We start from the raw sequence: 27,328 nt of genomic DNA on the forward strand, positions 1-27,328 counted from the left end.
TACCAACTCTTCCGTCGTTTTCAGTTTTCTTAGTTATATTTTCTTAGTATTTGTTAGTTATTTCAGTTTTCTTAGTTACTGTTTTGGTCCACGTGAAGCGTATTTTCATCCGTCTCGGGGCACATTACCGAGCGAGGCCCTGGGTATCTTGATCGTCTTCAGTCCTGGAGGAGACACGCTCGCTCTTTCTGTCTCTAGCAGGACCGAGACTCGACGCAGGGTCTTTTTGTCCTCATCATCAAGAATCAGGCACAAAAGAAAATGTTACCGTGTGTCCACTGGCCAGTCGGCGTCAGCGCTTTAACTAAGCCCATGAGTCCGGACGCAGGAATCACCGTGGTGACCACTTGGTGACTCGCGGCAGCCCCAGGACTCATTGATCTGAGAACCCGAAAGGTCTGGGTAGGCCCCACATCACGCCCCAGAAGCTGATCCCTCGGGAGACGGCACAGGCTCACCCCCACTCCTCCCCCCGAGCCTCACTCAGCCACGCGGTGCGTCGTGGCCAGCGTGTGAGCCTCCCCGTGTGGCCCGAAGCGCCCACTGCTGGGCTGGCGGAGGGTGTGGCGGAGGGCACGACGGGAGCATCGCAGGACCGCTCCGTGGGGAGCAAGCCCTTGGCGCGGTTCTTGGTGGCACGGGGCCTTGGCTGCGAGGCGGCAGGGAGTGGGTCCCGTGAACACAGGTCTTGGGACCCCGCAGACCGTCTTCAGAAGGGCCTGACTCTACAGGGGACCCGCAAGGGTGGCAGAAAGAGGACCCAGCTGGGGCCAGGCTGAGCTGGGAGCCCTCACCGCCACGCCCACACCCGGTGCCCCCACTCTGGCCCCTGGAAGCTCCGTTTCTGGAAGGTGCCGCAGCGTGTGTGAGAGGCAGGCTGGCCCAGGGGGGTTCGGGCAGGACACGCTGTCAGGCTTGCACAGGACGCGGCCGGTCGGGGACGGTCAGGGTTCAGGTGGGGAGAACCCGAGGCCAACGCTGTGCTGCAGTGTCCAGCGTCACCCCTGGACAGCCGTGGGGGGCTGGGGCGCCAGGGTCGCGAGGGAGAGGGCGTGCAGGCGGGGCACAGAGCCACGGGGAGATGGACCACAGGGGGACAGGGATGAGGACACTGTCAAACCGCCACGGGCCGAGCAGCGGGGCCCGGGCAGGGACCCTGTGACAGACGGCCCCGGCGGCAGGCGCCCCAGAACGACTGCGTTCGAGCCGCCCCAGGGCTCACGACCTAAAGGGCGGCCGGACCTTCTCGCCGGAGCTCTCACCAACTTCCTGTGACCGCCACGGGACAGAGAGGCCTGCGGCTGCCCCTTGAGACGGCGACGGGGAAGAGCGCGGCCGAGGGCGGCCGATAACAGACCCACGTCGGCCGGTGTGCGGCAGCCGCGGCCCAGCCTCAGGGCGGAGGGGCGGCCTGGCCGGCGGGGAGGCGCGAACGCAGGCTGCGGTTCAGCGGTGCCCGACGGCGCGGCCACGCGGCCGGTGATCGCCGGGTACCTGGAAGGGCGTCTCCGTCGCTGTCGCGGTCCCCGAACTCTCTGCCCAGCGCGCCGCGTCAGGAGAGCCAACGGGACCGGTGAGCCGCGACGGCGGCCCGAACCTGCGGCGCAAGGCTCCGTCGCTTTGCTGGTGTCTAGTCGCACGGACGCACACGGGTGCCCCCGGGAACTGCAGCGGAAACCGGAACACGAGCTGTGACACGGCCACGGCCGAGTGAACGAGGAACGTGCAGGACGGAGCCCAGAGCGCGGAGGTGGGACGGAGCGCGGGACGCAGGCCGAGCCGACCCGCCGCACCCGGCCCGGGAAGGCCTCCCGGCTCCGCGAGGCTGACCCACGCGTGCGGGCTTCCTCCTGGGGGGCGCCGGCCGTGTGCCCCGTCCCTGCCCGGGAGCAGGTCTCCGAGACTTGGGGGCGATCGCAGCGCCCACGTGGCCCCGGGCCGCGGGGCCTCGGCGAGGACGGCCCAGAGCAGCAGGAGTGCCCGGGAGCTGGGCCCGCACCCAGGCTGGCTCCGGCCGGGCTCAGCGCGACTCTGCGCCGCCGGAGGACACACGTCCCAGCCCCCTCGCCCGTCGGGTGGGGCAGGGCCACGGTGGGGGGGGGGCACCTCGGATCCTCCCTGCTCCCGTCCTGGACTCCTCCAGCTCGCACCTGGCAGGTCCCGGCGGGAGGCCCCGCATGGCGAGGACAGGCCCACCCGGGCCACCTCCCTCCTGCTCACAGTCCGCGGGGGAGAAGCCTTAACTGCACCCACGAAAGGCCTCGGCCAGGGACAGACGCGGTCAGCGGCGGCGTCTGTGTCCCACCCGCCCCGAGGGGGCGCCGTGCCAGGCCGAAGACGTGGGGGCCGCCCCGCGCCGCGCCCACCACACAGGCCCCGCGCTGCAGAGAGGCGGGCGCAGGACGCGGCCCCAGGACAGAGCAGCGCTGCCCCGGAGCCGGCTCCAGCTGCGCGCACCGAGCCCCGCCGCGCCCCCTTCTGCAATGACCAACGACCCCCGTCCCACACGAAGCCTTTTTCACACAAGGGAGCCCCCAGGGTCCTCAGATCCTTCCTCCCTTCCTCCGTCCGGCCAGGCCCCCAGACGCTGGCCACAAGCCCGGCGCAGAGCAAGGCCAGGGGCTCCCGGACCCGCAGCTTCCTGTCCGCGGCTCCCGTTTGCATGTGGGCTTCTTGGGAAGGCGGATGGGGACGGCACCTCAGTCCCTGCACAAAACCAGGTTCTCCCTGACCCCCCCTCGGAGTTCTCCTCAGGACCTTCCCCCAGGACCTCCCCTCAGGACCTCTCCTCAGGACTCCCCTCAGGGCCTCCCCTCAGACCTCCCCTCAGGACCTCCCCTCAGGGCCTCCCCTCAGGACCTCCCCCACAGGACCCCCCCCTCAGACTTCTCCTCAGGACCTTCCCTCAGGGCCTCCCCTCAGGACCTCTCCTCAGGACTCCCCTCAGGGCCTCCCCTCAGACCTCCCCTCAGGACCTCCCCTCAGGGCCTCCCCTCAGGACCTCCCCCACAGGACCCCCCCCTCAGACTTCTCCTCAGGACCTTCCCTCAGGGCCTCCCCTCAGACCTCCCCTCAGGACCTCCCCACAGGACCCCCCTCAGACTTCTCCTCAGGACCTTCCCCCAGAGGACCTCCCACCGCCCCCCCCCAAATTCTCCTCAGGACCTCCCCTTAGGACCTACCCCCAGGACCCCCCACTCGGACTTCTCCTCAGGACCCCCCCTCAGGGACCCCAACTTCTTCCCTAAGTAAAAGAACAAGAGAAAACCACCGCGGGCCTGGGCCGAACCACTCAGAAGAGAAACAAAACAAATGCAAACAGAATAACACACACACACACACACACACACACACGAGAATTCCAAAAGAGGCAAAATTAACGCGGCTATTTTAGACGCCTGCGCAGCTGCGTGGAGAAGCCCCCGCGGCCAGGGAAGGGCCGGGGAAGGGCCGTAGGCCGCAGGCCTCGGGCTGGGAGGAGACGGAAAGTAAGAACCGTCCGTCCCGCGAAGCGGCGGCGGCGCAAGGAGTCTCCGAGGCTGAGCCCCGTCGAAGCTGAATGATCACGACAGGAGTCGACGGGACAAGATCCGGAGTTTCCTCTCCACATTATAATTCCGCCTGATGCAGATTCAAGTTTTTATTCTTTATTGAAACAAGAAGAACAGCCACAGGGGCCTTGGGGACGCCGGGGGAAGGCCGGAGCGTGGGTTAAGGGCAGGCCCCGGGCGAGCGAGCGACGGACACCAGGGCCCTCACCCCCGCGCTGGATCCTCTCACCTCCACCGCTCCCAGGGCTCACGCCGTGCTGCTCCCCGCCCTGCAGCCTCCCCTGCGTCCCGAGCCCGGAACGTTCCAGAAGCACCAACCAGATCTGCCCTTCCAGTGCCCGGGCCTCGAGTGCGAGTGCTCAGGAGAGCGCGCCCGTCCTCTAGCGACCCCCGCAGACGCCCCCGTCCTCCGGGAACACTAGGGCAGGAGGGGGCCAGGGCGGGGCAGGCGGAGCCCCGCGGAGCCGAGGAGCAGGGCGCCCGCTGCACGGCAGCCCCGGGGCAAGCTCCTCGGGCACGGGCCGGCGGTCCTGGCGGCCCCGAGGACGCCCTGACGCACAGCACGACACCGCCAGCCGCTCAGGGAGCGTGGGGGGCACCGCGGGGACGGCACCACCGGGCGCACAAACCCGGCTCCTTCCCAGAGTAAGGTCACCTTGAACTTCGGTGGACGACAGCAACGGCTGTCGTGTGGGCTCGCACGTTCCCGCGCTGCCCCGCGGTCCCCCCCCCCCCCCCGGGGCCAGTCGTCCCTGTGTCGCCAGCACGAGCCAGTCGCAAGAATGTGCCGGTCCAGGGCCGTGGGCGGCAACAAAGTCACGCGATGAAGGTCCCAAGTGACGGTAAACAGGGACTCGACCAGCGTGACGCCCGGTGTGACCCCCTCCGGGTGATGCACGTGTGTGGAACGTGGAGTCGGCTTGTCCACGGTCACCTGTGCCCCCGTCGCGGAGCGAGGCCCCGCAGCCAGTGGGGACAGAGGGGCCAGCGAGGCGGGCCGGCGGCCTGGGCGGCCCAGGGGCTCCGGCAGCAGCTCGCTCAGGACGAGGGGCCCGCGGGGCGGCTGCGACGGACACGGGGGCAAGGAAGGCGACGCTCAGGCGCCCTCGTCTCCCAGGACGACAGCAGCACGGCGTGAGGGGCAAGTCAGCGTCAGCGCGGGGGCACACGGCGGGCCTGGAGGGGCAGGTGACGGTGCACGGTGCGCACGCGAGGAAGGGACCCGTCCTGGGCAGGCCCGCGGGGGCCGCGGCGAGCCAGGCTGGCTGCGTGGGCGCGGAGGGACCGCAGGGGCGCTGTCAGGCCGGTCCCCCGAAGCGCCCGGGCCGGAGCGTCCCGTGAGCACCGACTGGACGCGTGAGCCCCTCCGTCCTCGGCCGGCCGAGGGGCAGCTCCCTCGAGCTGTGCAGGCCGCTCGCCCGTCCGCGGCCACGACCCCTGGCTGTGAGGGAGGCACCTCCACTCGGCGGGGACCTGGCCCGTGGGGCTCGGGGCCCACCGGCTCGCTCCTGTGTCCCGCTCCGGGGCCCTGCGGGGCGGCCCCCCCCAGGACTGGCTCTGCTCGGCGGGGTCTGGGCCCCGCGCCCGGCCCTCTGGCCCTCGCCACGCAGCAGTCCGCGCTGCTCCAGCGACTCACTCCGGCTGCGTGAACGGGGCTCCACGGAGGCCACCGCACGTCACGGCTGCTTCACGCGGGACGGTGGAGAAGGGCGGCCGGGGCTCCCCCCAGACACCAACCGAAGGCCTCCTGGGCTCGGGCGCGCAGCATGATCCGAGCGGCTGCTTGTCCCCGTGACGTTGTGTCGCACCCGGAGGCACCGCTCTGCCGTCACCACTGTGCCAGCCGGAAGGCAGCCGGGAGGTAAACGGGAAGGCCGCGGGCCGAGGCCGGCTCCCTAGGTTGGCAGGAGACCCGCGGGACGAGGGCCACCAATTCCCCACCGAAGACTGTGACGTCCGTGACGTACTTCCTTGGCAACGTATCACGACCCGACCCAAACCTCGAGAAAGGTCTCAGTTATTCCCGAGAACGTGCACGTAGCCTCCCGTCCCGGTTCCTCCCCGGCCCACCTGCTGGCGCGTCCTCCTGCCCCTCCTCCTTAGTAACCTACCGCCTGACGCCCGACGGTCATTGGCCACCACCCTCCTGGGCTCGGACTACTGCCGGGCGTGCGTGTGGCCTAAAAACAAGGACGTCCAGATACCCACAGTACGACGCCCCAAACCTGAGCATTTAACATCCACATGACGCTTCGCCTAGCTCCGCGCCCACCCGCCAGGCCCGGCCACGGACACTCCCTTTACTCAGCCTGCGCTGCCAACACTTCGTGAAAATAACAGAAGGGGGCACGCGAGAGCCACGACGTTAGGGGTGCGCCGCCTTCTCCGCTCCGGAAAGGGACTTCCTGAGAAGTCGAATCCCACGCCAGGGGTTTTTAAAGAGAAAAGAAAACAAGAAACGGCATCTCATCCCTACTGACGATAAACACACACCACAGAGACACACTAGCAAAAAAGAGATAATCTAATACCTTTAAATTGATTAAACGGTATTAAGATGAGGGAGGAGACGAAAAAACCAATCAGAATTAGAAAACTAAGAAAAGGTCACAGAACTCGGGAAAGAACGAAGAATAAAAATATTTTTATTTTTTTATGATTTTTTAATTGTAAAATGAGTCATTATAATTATTTTTTAAAATAAAAAAAATTTTTTTCAAAACACGGAGATGAAATTAGAATTTATCCAACACCGAATAAGCAACAGAAAACAGAAGAAAACTTGTGAAAACCAGAAGGAAAACAAAGTGACGTGGGGCAGAAGGCAGGCGCTGGCGGAAGGAGCCTCGGGCACAGGCTCGGCCCCACGCACGCGCGGCGCACACTGGGGGACCCATTGCTCATTCCGGTCACGGTCCGCACGTGTCCTCCGAAGGCACCGGCGTTGGGGTCACCGGCACTGGTTTTATAAAAAGCACAATCTGCTGATCTCATAAAGTGACGAGGGGAACCTTTGCCTTTTCTCTGTGCTATGAAACGATTTTATATGCCTTAAAAACTGTATTTCCTTTGTTACGATGTGTGGCGTGGCCCTGGTGGCACACGCGGGGGGATCTCTGAGCGCCGTTTCGTCCCTTTCACGGTGGCGGGTTGTTCAGACTTACCACACCGAGGCGATTTCGTTAATTCACGATTTTTCTAGAGGATTATTCATTTCATCTAGATTTTCTAGTTTCTTTGCACAGAGTTTAAACAGCAGCTTCTGACAGTTTTAATAGCTTCCGCAAATGCAGTGACATCTACTTCCTGGCGGCCCCAGTTTTAAAGTTTTTACCCTCCCCTCCCCCCCCCCAAAAAAATAAATAAAAATACAGTTTTTACCCTTGATTAAAGGTACTAACGGTTTAACCGTTCCGTGGGCTTTGTCCAGAAGTCATCGCACCAAGCGGCAGGTTTCCATGGTCCACTGGAGGCCCCTCTACCTTCCCTATTTTTCCCATTTGGGCTCCGCTGCTTGGCAGCTCTCCCTCTAACATTTAGGGTCCCGGGGCTCGCTCGCTTATTTTAGGCGACTCGGTTTCCCGACACCGTCTCCAGAGACGGCCGGCAGCCCCCTTCGCGCGTGGACTTGGGTGTCTTCTCATCTTCGGTGCTTCGTAAACAGTGTGTGCCTCATTTAAGAGCATCCCAGACTCTCCAAGTACGTAGGGAAGTCTACGTTATTTTTGGTCACCATCTTGTGGTCATTTCCTATTTTTACTTCATGATTTCTGCTGTTGAAGAAATAAAGATTTTCTTTGAACTCAAATGCACGCTAAAAATACTTGTGAATGGTCCTGGTTGTGTGGAAAGCAAGGGAGGGAGGGGAGGGGGGAGGGAGGGTGGGAGCGGAGTTTGTAAGGATTGTCACTCAAATCCTTCATAACCATACGAATTTGTTTGTCTTCTTGACTTTTCAGTCACAGCTTCCCAGGATCGCACCGCACTCACCCACTGCCTTTCCTTAGATGTTTTTCCTTCATAAATGTTACAGCTACGGTGCGGGTCGCCGTGGGGGGGAGGGGGCAGAAAGAAAAAAAAATTTATAGCAAAAAAAAATAAATAAATATAAATAAATAAATAAATTAATTAATTTTACGGCTATGTATTGATGCACATAAAAGTTCACCAATTTGGGGGATCCCTGGGTGGCTCAGCGGTTTAGCGCCTGCCTTTGGACCAGGGCGTGATCCTGGAGTCCCGGGATCGAGTCCCGCGTCAGGCTCCCTGCATGGAGCCTGCTTCTCCCTCCTCCTGTGTCTCTGCCTCTCCCTCCCTCTCTCTCTCTCTATCATAAATAAATAAATTAAATAAATAAATTAATTAATTAATTAATTAAATTAATAAATTAAATAAATAAATAAATCTTTAAAAAATTTCACCAATTTATCTTTTTTTATTTTTATTTTTTACCAATTTATCTTCTTAGAGGATTGAAACTTAGCAGAACGAAGTATCTTCGTCCAATTTAACATGCTTTATCTTTTTCTTAAAAGCAACGTTGCGAGGGAGGCCTGCTTTCCGGTGATTAGCGTTTGCTTAGTGCCCTTCCCATTAGTGCATTTCCTGTTCCTGTGTCATTTTTTAAAATAATCTGAGTTTTGCCTCTTGATAGAGAAATATAACATAGATTCGAATGAATCCCTACATTAAACTCTTGCCTTCTATGTTTTCTATGATTCCTAATTTTTTCCCTTCCATCCTACCTTTTGGTGACCTAATCAGGTTTCCTTTGTTCCAGGGCTTTTCCTCTACGAGATCTGAAGTTGTCCGGTCTGTGCCCTGCCTGGTGGCCGGTAGCGGATGGTGAGCACGCTTCGACGCACGCTCACGTAGCCATGGGCTCACGCGGTGCCCGCTGCTCCCCTGAAAGACGTGGGGTTCAGGAAACGTGTACTTTTCTCCTTATCACCATGTAACTACACACACGTGAGACTGTTTTCAACTATTAATCTGCATAGCAGCACACATCAGAGATTATTCAGAGCTACCTACGTGCCTTGCTGGATTATCATCATCACAGATGGTTATTTTCACTTTGTCAGGCTCAGGGGTGAGTCTCGTAACCTCCGAGGCCTTGACGGTCCATCTGAAAATACTTTTCCTTTTTCTTTCTATTTGCATCTAGTCTGGCTATGTCCAAAGTCTCAGGTTTAGAATCATTGTTCCCAAGTACGTTGAAGACGCTGGTCTAATTAATTCCAGGTGACAAACTGATCATTGAGGAATCCAAGCCAGCTGCACAGCGACCCCGGCTCCTCCTGCTGACGACTTCTGGGGTTTTCTTCTCTTTGCCTCGATTTTTGCGGAACACACGCAGGCAACGTGGTTTCTCACTTCTGCTCAACACTTACCGTCTGATGGGTTCTGGGCTCTGAAAGTGTTCTCTTCCCATCACTCTTCCTCAGCTTTCTCTGTTTCTCCTTTTTAGACTTCTGTGAGACGGAAAACGGGGCTTCTCCATCTCCCTGGGGTCTTGTTCTCCGACACCTCTCAGTGCTTGAAGTCAGGATTCCACGATAATTCAGCCCCCCCCCCCACCCCCGATCTGCCTTCCGGAACAGCTCCGGGTCCTTTAGGTCCGCCTTCTGGAATAGTCCTAGGTTTTTTTTGGTCCAATCTCTCACTCTTTCTTCATTTCTGTCTGTTCTGACTCAAGCCATCCTGATTGTTCTGCTTTGACTTTTACTTTCTAAAATCTTTGGTGGTTTCTTGTGAAGGAGCAATGTTTTCTGAGTTTTCTTTCTTCTCTTCGCGCCATTAACTCATCCCTCGTGCATCATCTTTTGTTGAGTTTGGTACTTTGGCTGTGGGTTCTCCTGCCCATGCCCACAGTTCTACCTTTAGGAGGCCTGCTCTGCCTGCTGTGGACGCTAGTCTGCCTCTGGGGCCGAGGGCACGTGCCAGCATCATGTTTTCTGGAGGAGCTCCCTGCCCCTCCGTGGAGCGGGTGGCTGCCGGGACACGCCGCGGGACTGCCCTGGCCCGGGGCACACACTTGCAGTGGGAACCGGGTGCACACACCCCTGACCTTGCTGCACACGCCGCGGGGGCTGGAGGGGCCGCCTGCCCTGCTCCTCTGCAACCCTGGCGTCCACTGATCCTCAGCCGAGCGTCTGCGTCCTCGTTCTTCTCTGCGTCGGGCCTCTCCACTTGTCTTTGCGGATGTTTGACTCCACAAGCATTATCTGTTTCTCTCTTAATAATTCATCAAAATGTCTGATCCTTTGACTCCACTTGTCCCTGTTTCCTTCCAAGGCAGCAATTTCTGCATTGCTGCTATCTTAAAATTCTGCCTTTGGGGGTTTCTGGTCCAGGGTGACAGCAGGTGAATGCTCTCAGGTACCCGTCCTGCTCCAGGCTGCAGAAGACTGGTCTGCAGACTGATCTACACAATTTTTTTTTTTTTAAAGAAACTCCTATTTAGGTTTTCTTTTCACAGCCAGTTGACAAACTACCCAAAGTCTAGAAACACCCTCTGTAAAGATCTGGTGGCTAAAATGACCAACAGCCCGGATCTGGAGCCCCGAGTCTGGCCCCCTCTGCTTCCCGGTCAGGCCCCGGGAGGGGTGGCCCTCACAGGTGCACGCTGAGGGCCCGGGGCAAGGCCGGGCTGTGGCTGGAGCGGGCCCGGCTCAGGGCTCAGGGCCGGCTGGGACTGAGGCGTAGCTCACGACCAGATGGGGCCGGAAATGAAGCGCTTCCCACCTCCAGGAGCGGAGCCGAACCAGCAGTGGCTTCGTATTTACTTAAAACTTACCCTGCAATTTCCCTGTTGTCTGTAATTACCCTGTGTCACCACACAGCTCTCGCCCTGCGGTTAACTGGCTGGCAGTTACCATGGCAACAGGAACCGGTCCCCAACTTGACAGAGTAGCTGTATTTTTAAAAATTTTTCTCAGTCGCGTTCTACTTTGACGGAGGCCGGTTCACAACGGGCCCGGCCGGGCCAGGGCCGGGAAGCCGCCGAGCCGCGGCCGCAGCACCCTCCGGACTCGGTCCTTCCCGCTCCCGGCTCAGGCCCACGCACTCGCGGCTCCTGCTCTCTGCGCGCTCGGCAGCCCCCTTTGTCCCGTGGCTTCCCTGCCCTTGCCTGGCAAAAGCCACAAGCCTGGGAGGCCTGACTCCGGCAACCACGCGTGTCCCTGAGCAGCCTCACGTCCCCGGGGCGGACACGGACTGCGCGGGCCCGCACCTCAGGCCCCACGCACGCGCCTCGCACCTCCCCTCCTCGTCCGGCCAGGCCCCCCGAGCGCCCGACACCCCTGCGTGGATCGTACCCTGAACCCTGTACGTGCAACACGAGGGAGCCCCGCAATCCACGGACGGTGCGTTTCTCAGGGACCGCTGGCCCCCAAGCTGCCGAGGCTGGCCCAGCCCAGCTCCTGCCCCTGCCGGGCCCCCGTCCCCTTGGCCCCGGCCCCCAAGCGCTCCGGAGCTGCCCTCTCTGCCCCCTTCTCCCGCACCCGCCGTGGCCTGTGGCGTCTGATGTCCTGCCCAACGACGTGCACGTGCAAGCCGCTGCTGACCGGCTTGGATCCCCGCCCTCCCACCCGATGGCAACTGAAGGCAGGGGTGGCATCAGCCCTGCTCCCCTGTGGCCGTCCTCTCCATCCCGTGGCTCAGACCCCTGCCGCCCACCCAGCCAGCTGTGGGAGGACGCCGGACCCTGTCCTTGCTCCCCTGCTCGGTCCTGACGCTCCCCTGCATGAACCCCGCCCAGGTCTGTGCCGCCAGGCGCTTCCCCCAGCCCGGGGCTAGTCCGGCCACTCTGTCCTCAGCGGCTGCCCGAAGGTCCACGGTGCGCCCTGAACTGCCGGCAGCCGGCACGCAGGACGGCTCCGTCCCAGCCCTCGTGGTCTCTCCGGCCGGCCTCACACTTGCAGTGGCCCTGCCCCCCCACCATCCGTCTCCTCCTCCACACCAGGAGGTCCCTGCTCTGGCCCAAACACACCCACTGCCTCCTGAGCACCACCTGCCCAGGACGCAGGCAGCAGCGCCTCCTAACACGCCCCTGCCTCCCACAGGGCCCCGAGTGCCTCTGCTCCACCCAGAAGCCAGAACGACCTTGCAGGACCCTAACTCCGCTCTGGGCTCCTCTCCCACTCGGAGCAAAGGCTCTGACGCTGGCTCAGGCCGTCCACCTTCACCTCTGCCCCCGGCAGTTCCCTCCGCCTGGAGGGCTCCTCTGCATCCTTCACTCCCTCGCACCCTGACTGAAGGGGCACTTTCTCAACGAGGCCAACTCATGCCCCTGCTGGTCACCAATCACCCCAACTGTGCACACCTGTACTCACGACACAATAACCTCCAGCTGGGCACACGCATGTACACACGATGACCCCTGATCACACACGTGCACATGCACACTAACCCCACCTTTCACACCTGTGTACACACATACCCTAACTTCCAGCTGTGAACACCTGTGTACACACGCACGCTGAACCCCAACTGTGCACACCTGCATATGCACATACACACTGGAGCCCAATGTGACACATGCGGGTGCACACGGTAACGCAGTCACACCCAGTGTATGCACTAGCACACACAAATGCACGCGCTCACACCTGCTCTTGCTTCTCCTTTCTGCACAAAGCCCATCACCCTCTGTTTTCTTACACGTGCAGGCTACCTGGGACGGCGTTCCCAGGCTCTCACCCAGTCCAGACCAGGGCCTAGCACAGGACATGTGTTTGTCCCACCTGCCGAGTGGCTGCTGAACCTGTGACAGCGATCCGGCTCTTCCGTTCTCATTCTGAATCATTCCTAACATCAATTCTGACCTGAAGCCCCCTTTGCCATCACTAGGTTTCTGACCTGGAGACAACTGCATGCGGCCGGAGAAAGAGGAAGCATTCTCCGTAGGTGAAGAGCGACAGTCACCACACACTCCGGACCGCGTTACTGAAGGAATACGTCGTCTCTCTACAAAGCACCCTGTTAGGGGAAGTGCACAGACTGAGAAGCAGGTCTGCATCCGAGAGGCCGGTGACACCAGCCGGTGGAGCTCATCCGGTCAGGAGGCCCTCTCCATCCACCCGCGGCCAAGTGAGGTTAACGGGAGTCGGGGTGCAATTCAAGGTTAGGAACCTCAAAAGAAATAGTCAAGCAAAGGGAGCAACCAGAAGTGAGGATGAGGCCGCGAGTCCAAGTGAGAGAAGGGAGGGTCAAGATCTGGGCTGAGGTGGGTCAACCAACAGGCACTGAGGTCGGGCGCAGGCAGGGCACAGGTGGGCAAAGCGGGCCAGGGAGGCAGGGGTCACAGGTGAGTCATCGTCTGGAACAGGACGGGGCCGGGCAGGCAGGTCACCAGCAGGGGTAGACGGGAGAGTACCTGGGAGCGTCTCCTTCTCCCGGCCTGTGGACGCCTGTCCTGCCAGCCCACCTGCTTCCCCGAGGGTGAGGACACTGTCCATCATCTACCAAAAAGCAAGGGAAAAGCGTCACGTTATCAGACAACTCAGGAAGGCCAACATTATGGCATCCCCCGAAATCCTGCTCGACCCCAAATCCTTATCATCCTCACACGTGGGGTTTGCAGGCGTCTTGTACACTTGGAATTCGGTGCGTGTCCATCAGTGATTCAGAGGAGACACCATGTACCCCTGAATGCTCCCCCCTCCCCCAAGGGTGCCCCCAACCCTTCCCACCTCTGCTCTGGTTGACTCAAAGACCTTCACCCTTTACTTACAGTGAGTGTGCCCTGAGGTACATCTCAAAGCTTTGACTGTTTGGTGTGGCTTTTTTTTTTTTTTTTTTAATTTTTATTTATTTATGATAGTCACAGAGAGATTGAGAGAGAGAGAGGCAGAGACACAGGCAGAGGGAGAAGCAGGCTCCATGCACCGGAAGCCGGACGTGGGATTCGATCCCGGGTCTCCAGGATCGCGCCCTGGGCCAAAGGCAGGCGCCAAACCGCTGCGCCACCCAGGGATCCCCTGGTGTGGCTTTTGACTCACAGCAGGCTGTCGGAATGGTGCACACACACCCACGCTTCAAGTGGGGCGACACTAAGGAGCCCCGTGCGCCGCGGGCCCCAGCCGAGCATCACCATCCACGTAATGGAGCAGAGTGACTGAGGAGGAGGCCCGCTCCTGCGTGGCCATTACCCGCTCGGCAGGCCTCCCGGGGGCTCCAGCTAGGCCGATGCCCCCCACCCCCCGGGAAGCAGCCTGGGTCTTGGAGGTTCCTCAGTGGAATCCAGGTGGCAGGGAACCACTTCCAGAAAAGCCCGATGAAATCCCAAGAGCTAGTGATTTTCCTAATCATAACTAATGAGTTACGTTCCAGAAAGAACATGCAAAATCAGGTTTACAACAGTAGATTACTGGGTTTACAAAAACACGCAAAATCTGTAAAAGGCTAAGAAAGCGACGCTTCCCGAGCGCCTGGTTATTTCCAAGCACTTGCGCCTTCGCCCTGCTATACCTCGTATCTGCCGGCTACGAAGCAGGAGCTGCTACCATCGTCTTGGTAGGGGATGGGCCAGGCTCAGAGAGGGAAAGCACTTGCCACGGTCATGTGCCCGGGGATCTTCCTGGGGAGATCCAGAGCAGCTCTCCCGGGACCCATCCAGGGGGGCTGCTGGCCTCTGGGTCCCGCGTGCTCTCGTGGAGGAGGCAGGAGGTACGATTCCTTCAGAGCTGTGGGTGAATTTAGGACGCGCCGCTATTTACAGCATCTTAATGACTGTGATTCCGTGTCCCGTCCATGGAGGAGCGGCAATGAGGCTCTGCTGTGCTCTCCAAAGTGGGGGTGAGTCACTTCACCTCCTGGCTCAGGCTCTCAAACTTCGCCACATCCCTACACCGTGAGCTTGGAATAGGCTTAGCACACGTGTAGATGCTTTTATTAACAATATTAACGACGAAGACTCTTGTTGGTCATGGGCGGTCCTCATAACTCTTCAAAGCCACAGATACTTAAATACAGAGTAAAAATGTAGACAAGCAATGAAAAAGAAGACTCCTGCTACTTCTGGGCTCGCAGCCCCTACTAGCGCTCCTGGTGGGCCCACCAGAAACCCCGTGTGCGCGTGGGAGGACAGTGCACGTGCCTTCTGCTGCACCTGGCATATTACTCTTTACATCGGCACATCCTAGAATTTGTTTTTTTGTTTTTTTTTTAATTTTTTTTAAATTTATGATAGTCACAGAGAGAGAGGGAGGCAGAGAAGCAGGCTCCATGCACCGGGAGCCCGACGTGGGATTCGATCCCGGGTCTCCAGGGTCGCGCCCTGGGCCAAAGGCAGGCGCCAAACCGCTGCGCCACCCAGGGATCCCCTAGAATTTGTTCTGAATCAGCACGTTTAGAGGCACCTCAGCACAAGAAGCGAAATCCTGTACATTTCTTTATTCCAGACAACGTGACCGAAACCTTGTCCACGCAGGGCTCTGCGACCGGCAGCCCGTCCAACCCGTGGGAGCCCCCCTCTAGCCAGTACACGTGCGATTTACTTTCAAACATTCGATTTTCGGCGGAGTGAGGGGTAAAAATATTCCCTGGGTTTAATTATTTAAGACTCTGACTGGGAAGGTCTTCACGGAGGCGGGGGGGGGGGGGTCTGTTTCCTGCTTCCCGAACTCCGTGCGTGGAAGGCTCCCTCGCGGCCTTCGTCCATCAGGCAGAGCTGGTGACTCACCAGGGATGACGTGGAGCTGCCGTGTGTGCGGCCTCCCCCACTGCCCCGTGAGAGCTGCTATCCGGCTATTTTTAGTTCTTTTACTGCCAGTCCCCGAACAAAGTCCTTAAATCCCTACATGCTGACGACCTGGTCCGAGAGGGCATGATGCGCACGGACAGCCTCCTCCGTCGGGCTACCCCGTCCAGGTCTGCGATACTCCGGAGCTGCCCCCTTCCTTCCCTGTGCCCCGAGCGTCCGGGGACCGCTGCCAGGCTTGCTCTGTCCTCCTACCCTCTGACCCGCCGTCCCACCTGTCCCCGTCACCACGAGGGTCTTTCGGCAAGTCTCCGCACCCCCGAAGCCCTCGCATGTGTGAAAATGCACCATCGACAATCTCCTTCTATCCTTAGGCTTGTGGATACTTTGCTGCACTGGCCGGGAAGCCGCTGTGGGAACACGAGGCCAGGCCTTCGGTCTCCTTTATAAACGACGCAGACAGAAATAGAAAAATGGGTAAAAATTGAGAAAAGCACTTCACAAAGGAGAGATCCACATGAGCAGCAAACACATGAGGAGGTGCTCGGTCCCGTCGGTAATCAGAGACTCGCAAACCCCGGCAAACCCCGTGGGGCGCACTCGCCGGACCGCCCGACACGCCACAGCCTGGCAGCACCCGCCGCGGGCCACCGTGGGGTCGCGAAGCCTGTGCCGTGCAGGCCAGCGCGGACCTGCGAGGGCGATGGCAGTTCTGAGCTCTTGCCCCGCAACCAGAGGTGACCGGCAGCTGTCACGGGCGGGGAGTACGGCAGGTCAACAGCGCAGAGACGTAAAGGGGCCGAGAGGAGAGTGGGCTCCGGGTGCCTGCACGTGACGAGGGGCCCACGCGAGCGCCGAGGCGGGTGCGCTCCCCGGGTCGGCCGGGGCGGAGCAGGGAGCCGTTCTCGGGGGCACGTCCTCGCCTCTGGCTCTTTCCTCACCAATTTATGGACCTTGAGAGGCTCGGGGCGCGCTGACCTGACGGACGGTGACGGCGCAGCCGAACGCCCCGAGGACACGATGACGGCGCGGCAGGAGCATCTTTCAGGACACGGGCCCCACGGGGGAACAGAGCGTGACGGAGACGCCACCTCCCCGGCCTCTCTCACGACACTCGGGCGTTCGGCCAAATCCCGCGGACGACGACGGTCGCTCCATATGGTCTGGGGCTCCCGGGAGAAAGCACCATCAGGAGCGCCAACGGGCCACGCCGACGTCCAGGACGGGGATGCGAGTCAGACCACGACGAGACCCCTCTCGTGGGAGGCAGGACCCATCATGCCACCCACATGTTTTCTTTGCTGAAGTGCATATCCAAGTCTCTGGTCACTTCTTTTCAAAGATTTTATTTATTTATTCATAGACACAGGGAGAAAGAGGCAGGGACCCAGGCAGAGGGAGAGGCAGGCGCCCTGCAGGGGGCCCGACGCGGGGCTCGATCCCGGGTCTCCAGGCGGCACCAAGCCGCTGAGCCACCCGGGCTGCCCTCTTGGTCATTTTTAACTACGTTGTTGGTGTCCTTAGTAGCGCACTTTAGGAGTTCCTCATACTTCTGGCTGCTCTAGATTTGCAAATGTTTTCTCTCACTCTGTGGCTTTTCTTTCCATTCCCTTAACAATGTCTTTCGGAGAGCAGATAATTTTGAAGATTTTACATTTAATGAAATACAATTTAGAAGTTTCTTTTTTTTTTTTTTAGAGCTTTTGAATTTTTTTTTTATAAATTTTTTTTTTTAATTTTTATTTATTTATGATAGTCACAGAGAGAGAGAGGCAGAGACACAGGCAGAGGGAGAAGCAGGCTCCATGCACCGGGAGCCTGATGTGGGATTCGATCCCGGGTCTCCAGGATCGCGCCCTGGGCCAAAGGCAGGCGCCAAACCGCTGCGCCACCCAGGGATCCCAATTTAGAAGTTTCATCATCTGTGGGTAATGCTTCTTTTGACATAATTAAGAAAACTTCCGCCTAATGCAAGGTCACCAAAGAATATTTCATGCTTTCTTCTTGATGTTTAGTAATTTTGAGTTTTGGATTTCTGACTTCCTTTAATTTTATATATGATGGTAGATATGGATCAAAGTTGATCTTTTTTTCTTTTTCGCATCTGAATGTACAATTATTCCAGCACCATTTTTGACAAAAGTATCCCTTTCCCCACTAAATTGCCTTGGCCCTGTTGTTGAAAATTATCTGACTATGTATGTGTAAGTCTATTTCCGGACTGTCTATTCCGATCCATTCTTCTACTTGCTGTCTAAACGCCAACATCACACTGTCTCGATTACTATGGCTTGCAAGAAGTCCCGAAATCAATAGTGCCAGTTGTCAAATTTCTACCAAAACCCCTGCTAGACTTCTGAGAGTCCACTGAACCTATGGATAAACCCGATGAGAATTAACATCTTAACCGTATTGAGCCTTTGAACCGTAAACAGGTTTATTCTCCACTTATCTGTGTCTTCAATACTTCCTCTCAGCAATGTTTTGCAACTGAGAATATTTTTTTTCAATTTCTAATTATTTGTTGCTAGTATAGAGAAATACAATAGATATTTGTAGCTTTTTTTTAAGATTTTATTTATTTATTGAGAGAAAGAGAGAGAAAGAGAGAGAGAGGCAGAGACACAGGCAGAGGGAGAAGCAGGTTCCATGCAGGGAGCCCGACGTGGGACTCGATCCCGGGTCTCCAGGATCACGCCCCGGGCTGAAGGCGGCACAAACCGCTGAGCCACCAGGTGCAGCTTTGCAGCTTTGCATCCCATAACCTTGCTAAACACACCTGTCCTAGCTTCCTTATGTGGATTCCAGGGGGGCGTTCTTCACAGGCAAACATGCTGATGGAGAAGACAGTAAGACAGTCTTACTTCTTCCTTTGCAGTTTCAATGCCTCTAATTTTATTGAACCTAACAGAACCTCCTGGAAAATATGAGAGTATGTTTCCTTGGCGTCTTCCTGGTTGCAGGGGAACACGTTCACTTCTTTACCATTATTACTGCGGTGTTAGCTGTAGGATTCTCAGCTGAGGGGCTCCCTTCTAGTCCTGGGGCCCGGAAAGGCTTTATCTGGTCAGGTGTGGGACTTTGTCCGCTGCTTTTACCGCGCACATTGAGATGATCTGTGTTTTGTTTTCAGTCTGCTCATACGGTGAATCATACTATTGATTTTTAGAACGTACAAGATACTCTGCACTCCTGGGATAAATCCCAATTACTTTTTCTATACTTTGTATTCGATTTGCTAAAACCTTGCTAAGTTTTTGCTTATATTCACGAAGCATATTCGTCTACCGTTTTCTTCTAGTGTCATTGTTTGTTTTTGTTACTGGGCTCATCATGTCTGGCTCATAAGCTGAGTCAGGAAGTGTTCCCTCCTTTTTTTTTTTTTTTTAAGATTTTATTTATTTATTCATGAGAGACACAGAGAGAGAGACACAGGCAGAGGGAGAGGCAGGCTCCATGCAGGGAGCCCGATGCAGGACTCGATCCCGGGTCTCCAGGATCACGCCCTGGGCTGAAGGCGGCGCTAAACCGCTGAGCCACCCAGGGATCCCCTCTTCCCTCCTTTTTAACTTTCTGGAAGAGTTTATATAGAATTGGGATCGTTTATTCTTTAAATATCTGGTAAAACTCACTAGTAAAGGCTTTCGGGTCTGGAAGTTTTTCCTGGACAAGAAAAGGAGGATTTCAATACAAATTCAATTTTTAAACATATATATAGACTTATTGGGACAATCAAGCTCTACTTCAATTAGCTTTGACTCTTTTCTTCCAAAGAGTGTAGACATATCATTTAAGCTAATGAATGTGTTGGCATTGGGCTGGTGATAGTAGATCCATTTCTTTCCTCTATCTGATCTGGTTAAAAGTTTACCAATTTTTATTGATTTTCTTAAATAACCACCATTTGCTTCCACCCATTTCCTCGATTGCTGTTTCTAGTCTATAATCACCGATTGCTACTACTGCCCTTATTCTGTTTACTTTAATATGATCTTCTTTTTCTGGCTCCTTAAGGTGAAAACTAAAATCACTAATTCGAGAGCTCTCTCCTTGCTAATAAAGTATTCAATGCTGCAAGTTTCCCTTAAGGTGATTCTCTAGCTGCTTCCCAGTTACTTGATATATTGCGCTTTCATTTTCATTCATTTCAAAATAGTTCTCATTTCTGTTTCACTTTCTTCTTGGGCCACGGGTTATTTGAAAGTACGTCATTCAGTCTGCAGGTACTTGAGGATCTTCCAGCTCTCTTAGTGATTTCTAATTTAACTCCATCGTGGACAGAGAGCAGCCTTGATGGGACCTAAAATCCTTTACATTTATTTTACGGCCCACAACAGGCTCTACCACAATAAACACTTGTGCTCCTGCACATATCTAAACCCTCTTGACCCGCGTTCTGCCCCGTGCTCTGGCCCTCAAACACCTGATCCTGGACAAGGAGTGTGGGGGCAGGGGAAGCACCTGGAAACTCCGTGAGCCACACCTCTACCTCTGTGAGGGACCACAGCAGGTCCAAGAGGCGCGTCTGGGGTGAACGACCACCACTACCTTCCTCTCCTGGGTCAGAAGCAGAAACTCACCGGGAAGACTGTGTATCCTAAAGGGATATGAGGGGAAATATGATCTCCTCCATGAAAGTTAGGCTTCCCAGGGGCGCCTGGGGGGCTCAGCAGTTGAGCATCTGCCTTTGGCTCAGAGCGTGACCCTGGTGTCCTGGGATCGGGTCTTGCATCAGGCTCCCTGCAGGGAGCCTCCTTCTCCCTGTGCCTATGTCTCTGCCTCTCTCTGTGTCTCTCATGAATAATTTTTAAAAATATATATATATATATATGTTTTTTAAAAGTTAGACTTTCCAAAGAAAATATAAGAATCCGGTCATTTTGGCATAGGGGGAAGGCTTGATTGCTCCAGTATCTGGGGTCTGGACCTGCCTTACTTTAGCTAATACTTGGAAACTAATGGTAATGTTGAGAGGAAAACCCTCTCCTTAGTCTAAAGAGTTCAAACCTATCAGGAAGCCAAGTGAACGGGAGGGAAGGGACCTTCCGGGGCAAATAAGCCCAGTCTCTGCTATTTGGTAATTATGCCCATTTGATATATCAAACATAATGACCTCTCTCTCCTACTAGACGACCGTCCTGTTTTTTCCTCAAATGTAAAACCAAATCCAAATATAGTTTATCAGAGGAAATGGACATAGTGAATTTAACTGCATTTGTCACCTAAAATATTTCACATGGTCACATGACCCAAGAAATGAACGGGGACCTGGGTTCACCCCACGCCTGACGGCCCCTCTATCACTTCTGACCCTGGGCCATGCACACAGCCCGTCCACCTCAGCTGGCAGCACACGGCCTTGCGCCCTTCCTGACTCACCTCCAAAGCCTTTCCAGCATCTTCTATCCTGAGCCCACTCTGTTCCTACCACAGCTGCAGTTGTGCTGCACACAGTCCCCTTCCCGCCCCCTGCCCACACTCTGCGGGGCTGGAGCCTCGTGGACTGACCACAACCTTCCACATGACTAAGGTGCTGGCCTCTCCCTCTCCTTGCCACTCGGCTCCAAGGCGCTGCACCCGCTGTGGCTGTGGTGGGCAGGACGGCCGCCCTCTCCCGGTGGTGGCACTGGCTCCCTTCGTTCGGGGCAATATGCTGCTCTCCAAGTGCTCAAAGCTGCCGCTGACTTCCAGCCGCCCTCCACGCTGCTAATTAAGCTTCACGTTAACCAGAACCTCTGCGTCGTTACTGAACACCCACCATGTGCTCCAAATAGAAGTTGAGTGAATTCACCAACCACGTCTCCTGTGGAGCCCTGTGCGGGATACGAGCCCACTGTCTTCGCCTCGAGATACATCATCTACTGGACAAGAGGATGGGAAAAGCCTGATGGTACAAAATCCAAAGCCCGGTTCACGGCAACAGGAGCAGCTGTGCTAGGAGGAAGGTGCCCTTCGGGCCCCGGCAGCGGTGCAGATCCCTGGCTGGGCCAGGAGGAGGAACAAGCATTTCAAGCAGACAGGAGGACCAGTAAGGGCCGGGTGCTGGCACAAACACATCCACTTTCCTTTCTGTCTCCCAAATTTCCAGCAAGTAGAGCAAAGAAATGCGGAGAACAAACTGCTCATGGCCTCAAGCACAAGGCCCTTCTGCAAAAGCTCTCGTAGACAGTCGGATGGCTGGGTGTCATGAGGCCCCTCCGAGGTCCTTCCAGGGTGGAAGTGGGACAGGGGGACCCGGATGCAGCACACGGCCGGCGGGCGGAGAAGGGGAGCCAGAGGCCCCAGAGCCTCCTCTCTGCACCCGACGGGATGCTGGTTCCCACAGAGACGTGAGGCCCAGCCCAACCGAACTGCCACCAGCTGCCAGTCCCAGGGCCTAAGAGAGGATGGAGCGGAGGGGCGCGGGGGCCTCACAGAATTCGTGCACACGCCTTGGAGCCCAGGAAAGACACAGCTGACCTCTTCGGGCAGAAGCGAACAGAGAGGAAGCAACACAAAAGCCAGGACGATATCCTGCCACAGGAGGAAAACACGAAAACGCGCCAGGAGGGAAGAGCATATGTTCAGAAATGCACACAAAAGGCCTCATCAGTCGCCTGACGGGTGCTCTCAGACGGAGAAGACGACGGTCGCTCGCGGGAGCGGCCGGGGGGCACGGGGCCAGCGGGCCAGAACAGAGAGGGGAGCAGACTACCAGAGCCTCGGACGCAGCCCCGAGAAACCGCAAGACACCGCGGGGGAACCGCGTGCGGGGTGGAGGGAGCCAGGGGGCCGGCGCCCCTCGCCTTCTAAGAAGTTACCGAACCGCCACGTGGGGGAACACTCCAGCTGCCCCGGGAGGTGGGGACGAGTCAAGACAGAGGCTTCCCGGGCCTGGCCGCCCGCCCTGCTCACGGGGACGTCCGGATGCCCTGGCGGGCGGTCAGAGCCCACGGCCCCCTCTGACCGCGGCCCGCGCTGTCACCCGCCCACTAGGTGTGGGCTCTGCATCACTCTCAGCGGCAGGGACACGCTTCCACCAGCCTCAAATCCCAGAATAAACGTGGGAGCACGGGGGGAAAGGTGCCAGCGGCACCTGTGGTCCCAGGAGGCCACAGCTGGCGCCCGGTGGGCGAGGGTGACAGCGAGGAGGGCGGGAAGGCGGCTGGGCCCAGCTCACATCTCCCACGCGGGGAGCGCGGCTGCTGGGAACACCCACCCTGAACTTCGGGAACAGCCCCCGCGGCCTCTTTCGGAGCCGTGCTCACCCGGACCTCGGGCGGGTCAGTGGAGCAGCTGCGGGCCTGCAGGCGCGGCACGAGAGGAGCACGCGTGGGCGCCCGGCCCCGTCGGCCAGCCTGCAGGAGGAGGAACCCCCAGCTTCTCCCGCGGGGTACGGCAAACCGCTTTCGAGCAGTCTTCGACGTTTCTTTTGCTAAACAAATTTAAATCTCCACAACGTCCCCCCGAGAAAAAGTCATACAGATACATTTCACTAAATCAAGTTGAATTGCCAGAAAACTATCACACAGGAATGTGATAATAATATACTGGGAATTTGAATAAATCTCCCTGCGAATGCATCTGCTTTGCAACCCTAAGAAACCACGACTGCATCCCACAGTCTGGTGCTAAGTAACAAGAAACCCGCTAATGATTTTCACCGCGCGGCTGGAGCGCCTGCAGCGAGTTACCGGGACTGCAAAGCCACGTCAGGACCGATATCCCACGAGTGAGCCCCTCGGGGGGCAGAGATCTCGCCTTGAAGAGTCGGTGCTGGGGAGACAGCAGGGGGGGGGCCTGCCGGGAGCCGGGGAGGCTGCTGGAACCGCCCCCACCAGGGCCAGGGCAGGCCCCACGCAGGGGGTCCCCACGGCCCTGGGGTCTCCCTGGAGAGCCGAGACGGTGCTCCCGGGGCGACTGTCAGAGAGCAGCCCGGGCGGCAAGCTGGCACGTCCAGGCGTGGTCGGGCAGTGTGGGGGGCAGCAGAGGCTAAAAGCAAGACTGCCAGAGGCCACCCCAAGACCCCGGGCTAAGCCGCTGCTCACGCTGCAGCTCCGGAGCAGGCCCAGCACACTTACCCCTCCCTGGCCCCGTCCCCGCGCCTCTGCGCGGCTCCGCCCGCCGGGGCCTGGCTGGGGCGGCGCGGACACCCGGCGAACGCCCCTCACGGGGACCCGCGCAGACCCCGCTGTCACCCCAGCATATCCCTCCACCTCCCCCCGCCTCAGGCCCTTCGTTTATTAAAACGTGGATAAAAGAGCAGCCCCCGGAAGGCACCGTGGGGCAGCGCAGGAGCCAGTCCTCGGCGGGTAACACGCGTGACCCAGTTCGCTCCTCGGGTCGGCCCAGAGCAGCGGAGCCAAAGGACAGGCCAAAGGGAGCTTGGCTGCGCTGTTGGCGCCGACAGGCCGCGGGGACAGAAGCCGTCGCGTCCACCACGGGAGGAAGGCGCGATCCGCACGGCGCCCTCACCGCAGAGCGTCCCGCCACGGCCAGGGACGGGGTTCTGCGGCGGCCGCGCTGGGCCAAACCCAGAAACGTGCTGAGCGAGAGACGCCAGACGCGGCGGCCACGCAGCCCCGGGAACGCGCTCGGCACCCCCGGGCTGTGCGTTTTTTGGCTTCTCTCGGGCGGCGTGAATCACACCTCGATAAAGAAAAGGGGAAGCGGCCCCCTCGGAGCTGCTGCCAGGATCCAAAGGGAGCGTTAGGTCCGGGCGAGCGCGCGTCGGGATGGCGGGACGGGGACGATGGGCGGCAGGGAGGAGGGAGGGCCGCGGCGCCGGACACGCGGGGACGTTGCGTTTTAGTTGTTCTCGTGAATTATGTGTTGTCCTTCCCCTTGGGTTTAAAACAACAAAGAAGCAGCTGTTAGTGATCCACGGGTTGGGGGGGAGGCCCAAAGGGCAAGAAGCCTCCAAGTGGCACAAGGCCTGGCAACACGCCCCGTCCAGGTCGACAAGAAGCCAGCCTCCCCTCCGGCCCGTTCAGTGGCCAACACGTGACTGGGACACGGGTTGGCACCTGCTGGGCCTGGATGCAGACAGGCCAAACCTCGGCCTGCCCAGGCGGCCACCCCAAAGCAGCACGGGCGGGCGGCTCAGTGGGCAGGTCCTGATTTCTCCCCATTCTGGAGCCTGGAAGCCTGAGGCCAGAGTGACCACAGTCGGTGCGGGGCCCTGGTCCGGGCCTGCAGACGCCGCCTCCCGCCTGGGCCCTCACGCGCGGGACGAGAGAGCAGTGGTGTCCCCCGTTCTTACCAGGCCACACCCTCAGGACCCCACACAACCGTAACTATCTCTATGCAGGTCCCACGGCCAGACACAGCCACTCAGCAGGGCAGGGCTTCAACAGACGGGTCCGAGGTGTGGGGAGGGGTATCCGGTCCCTGTCCCTGGTTTCTGAGAAGGAGAAGAGTCGCACCGTGATGAGCACAGGCCAGCTCAAGCCTGTCGGTGGCTCCGGGTCTGGCCGCACAGCGATTCAGTGGCTCTCGCCGTGTGGTCCCCTCCAGCCCAGCTGCGAGGCCACAGGCGATGCCGCACGAGGTGGGGGTAGATCCGGGGAACGGCGCCGGGGCGTTCCCAGGTGTGAAAGGCGTAATAACCTGCACCCAACACCGCTCACCGCCGCTCTTAGCTACTCCCGGGCAGTCTCCCTCAAGCGCGGACACGGCGGACATCATCGGAGTTTCCTCCCCACCGGTGACGGCCCTTATTCGGTATGAATTATTTACTTCTACTTTTTCTCTGACTCTGTTGGGGTCGTTCCTGGTTACTTTGGAGAAGGTCAGTGGTCCCCATGAAGTCCCCACGATGCAAGGCTGAAGCTGTGCCTCAGTTGGCAGCAAGGAGCACCCCCAGCCCACCAGGGAGCAGCCTGGAGGCAGGAGCCCCGACGGCTCTGGACAGCAGACCACCAAGGAGTGGCATCAGAAAACTTTCCATGAAAAAAAAAAGAAATAAAAAACTTTCCTTGAGCCCGGTGCATCGTCAGAGGCTGCAGGGTGACAGCCCCGGTCTGTCCTCTGGCTGGGACACTGTGGCCACAGCTCTTCAGTGCAGTTGCTTGCTTGGCATCACCTCAGCATCGTCCTATTTATTTGTCTTGTCCTCCCTCTTTTTATTTTTTATTTTTTTAAAAGATTTTATTTATTTATTCATGAGAGACACAGAGAGAGGCAGAGACACAGGAGGAGGGAGAAGCAGGCTCCATGCAGGGAGCCCAATGTGGGACTCGATCCCGGGTCTCCAGGATCAGGCCCTGGGTGGGAGGTGGTGCTAAACCGCTGAGCCACCCGGGCTGCCCTGTCCTCCTCTTTTTAGTTGTTGTTTCCACCAACTTCATTTCAGAAACATAATTTTTCTGCAACAAAAAATTCTGATCGCATCACTACCTCCTTTCAAGCAGCCAAAAGCCTGCGTTGGCCTGAGGATGCACTGACGCCTCTGGAAAGGCCTTCAGAGCCCCGGCCTGGCCCCCCAGCCCCCGGGGGCGGTCAGCACAGCACGCACACACCTGGCCCCCGTGGGCACCAGCTCATACTGCTCCACCTCAGACAGGCACCCCGCTTTCCCCCACCCCTAAAGCGCCGTCACCTCCAAGTCGACGACAGCTCCGCTCCAAGCAGGACTGAGTGCCGAGCGCGATCCCAGACCCCAGCAAAAATAAGCTGGCATCAGACTTAGGCTGGAAGATGGCGAACTAGCTACGAGAGGCACAGGCCGCCCCAGGGGCAGGGAGATCTCCAGGGCTAGGGCCGGTCTGGGTCAGGCTGGGGGGGCGGGGGGGGCGGGGGAGAAGTGCATGTGCGTGCACGCGTGTGCAAGCCTGTGTGCAGGTGCACGCAGGGACACACAGGCATCTCCACATGTGCTCCTGTCTCGTTTGCAACAAGATGCCAAGCACGCACACTTTCAGCGGCATCTGGAAATTTGTCTAAATCTCTAATGCTCATCAACTCACAAAATCACATAAAATTTGTACAGTGTTTCTCTTAATTTTTCTTTAAAAAGGAATATCCTAGAAGACGACAAGAGGCAGCTCTAGCTGCTCCCTGAAGCCTCACTGCAGCCCCTGCCGGCGCCAAGGCCGCCCCTCTGGGAAGCCAAAGCCGCTCCAGGCGCTGGGAGGAGCGGGTCAAGGTCAAGGTCACCCAGGAGATGGCGGGAGCCGGACCCACTGAGGGGCCTGGCCCGGCCAACGGCAACCTTCAGGCCGCCTGAGCCGCTCTGCCTGCGTGTTCTCGGCGTTCGCCGCCAGCCTCACTCCGGGCGGCCCAGACCCGGCCAGTGCCCCACTGCCCGGCCCGCGGGGGAAGGCGCCCACGGAGGGGGGCGGAAGGGCGGGGAGAGCTGGCCCGGGAGGCCCGGGAAGCCCCGGAGAGGCTCGCAGCTTCCCTTGGAGTGCGGAGTGCTCCTGAGGGGACAGCGGCCCGGCTGCAGGCGAGGGTCTTCCCGGGGTGCCGGTCACCCCCAGAGCCCCCAGGGCCACGGCTCTCGGGGCTCAGCAAGCTGTCGCCGTCACGTGGCGTCGGTGCAGGGGCCCCATTCAGACCCCCCCAGGCAGGCTCACCCGCTCAGCACCAGGCGGGGGGCTCCTGCCCACACCCCGGGCGGGGGAGGCGGCCGCCCTCCAGAGCACGTCTCCCCTGAAGGGCCTCAAGGCTGCCCCCCCCCACCGTCAAGGCGGGCGCGAGGCAGGGGGAAGGCCTAGCCCCCCCAAGTCCCGCCTGCCCGGAAGCCCTGGAAGGTCAGCGCTGCTCCTGGGTCCCCGCAGCTCCCAGGCCATGCTCTCCTGGCGGCTCCCCGTGCAGGGCGCACGCCCCTGGGGGGACACGATGCGCGGGCGGGCAGGCTGTGTCCCGGCAAGCAGGGGGTGCACTCGCCGCCCAGCCCACCCTGGGCCCCCCCATCCAACCCAGGTAGTGCCAAGCCTCTGGGGCGCAAAGCGCACCCCTCCTCCCTCCCGGAGCACAGCGTCTCCGTGCGGCCCCATCCAGCCCCCGGGAAGCTCACATCTGCCTCCACACTAGTAATTATCACTTAGCAAACCCCAAACTATGACACCCCCCTCCCTCGCCAGAATGTGGC

At 58.6% G+C, this 27,328-nt stretch overlaps 1 protein-coding gene across 18 annotated transcripts in view; it reads right to left on the reverse strand.

Moving 5' to 3' along the window:
• PCBP3 (poly(rC) binding protein 3) overlaps window positions 1-27,328 on the reverse strand; it is a 245,679-nt gene that overhangs the window by 112,302 nt on the left and 106,049 nt on the right. For 2 of the 18 annotated variants that reach the window (XM_072738941.1, XM_072738923.1), the window contains exon 3: window positions 12,931-13,015. The exons of 14 other annotated variants lie outside the window; for them this stretch is intronic. The gene's annotated coding sequence lies outside the window, so the exon portion shown is untranslated. Of the gene's footprint in view, window positions 1-12,413; window positions 12,534-12,930; window positions 13,016-14,024; window positions 14,278-27,328 lie in introns of those variants that run through there. 2 more of the 18 variants (XM_072738924.1, XM_072738942.1) reach the window with 2 other exon arrangements.

The sequence above is a fragment of the Vulpes vulpes genome, chromosome 15 (genome assembly GCF_048418805.1).
Source record: "Vulpes vulpes isolate BD-2025 chromosome 15, VulVul3, whole genome shotgun sequence".
Taxonomy (NCBI): domain Eukaryota; kingdom Metazoa; phylum Chordata; class Mammalia; order Carnivora; family Canidae; genus Vulpes; species Vulpes vulpes.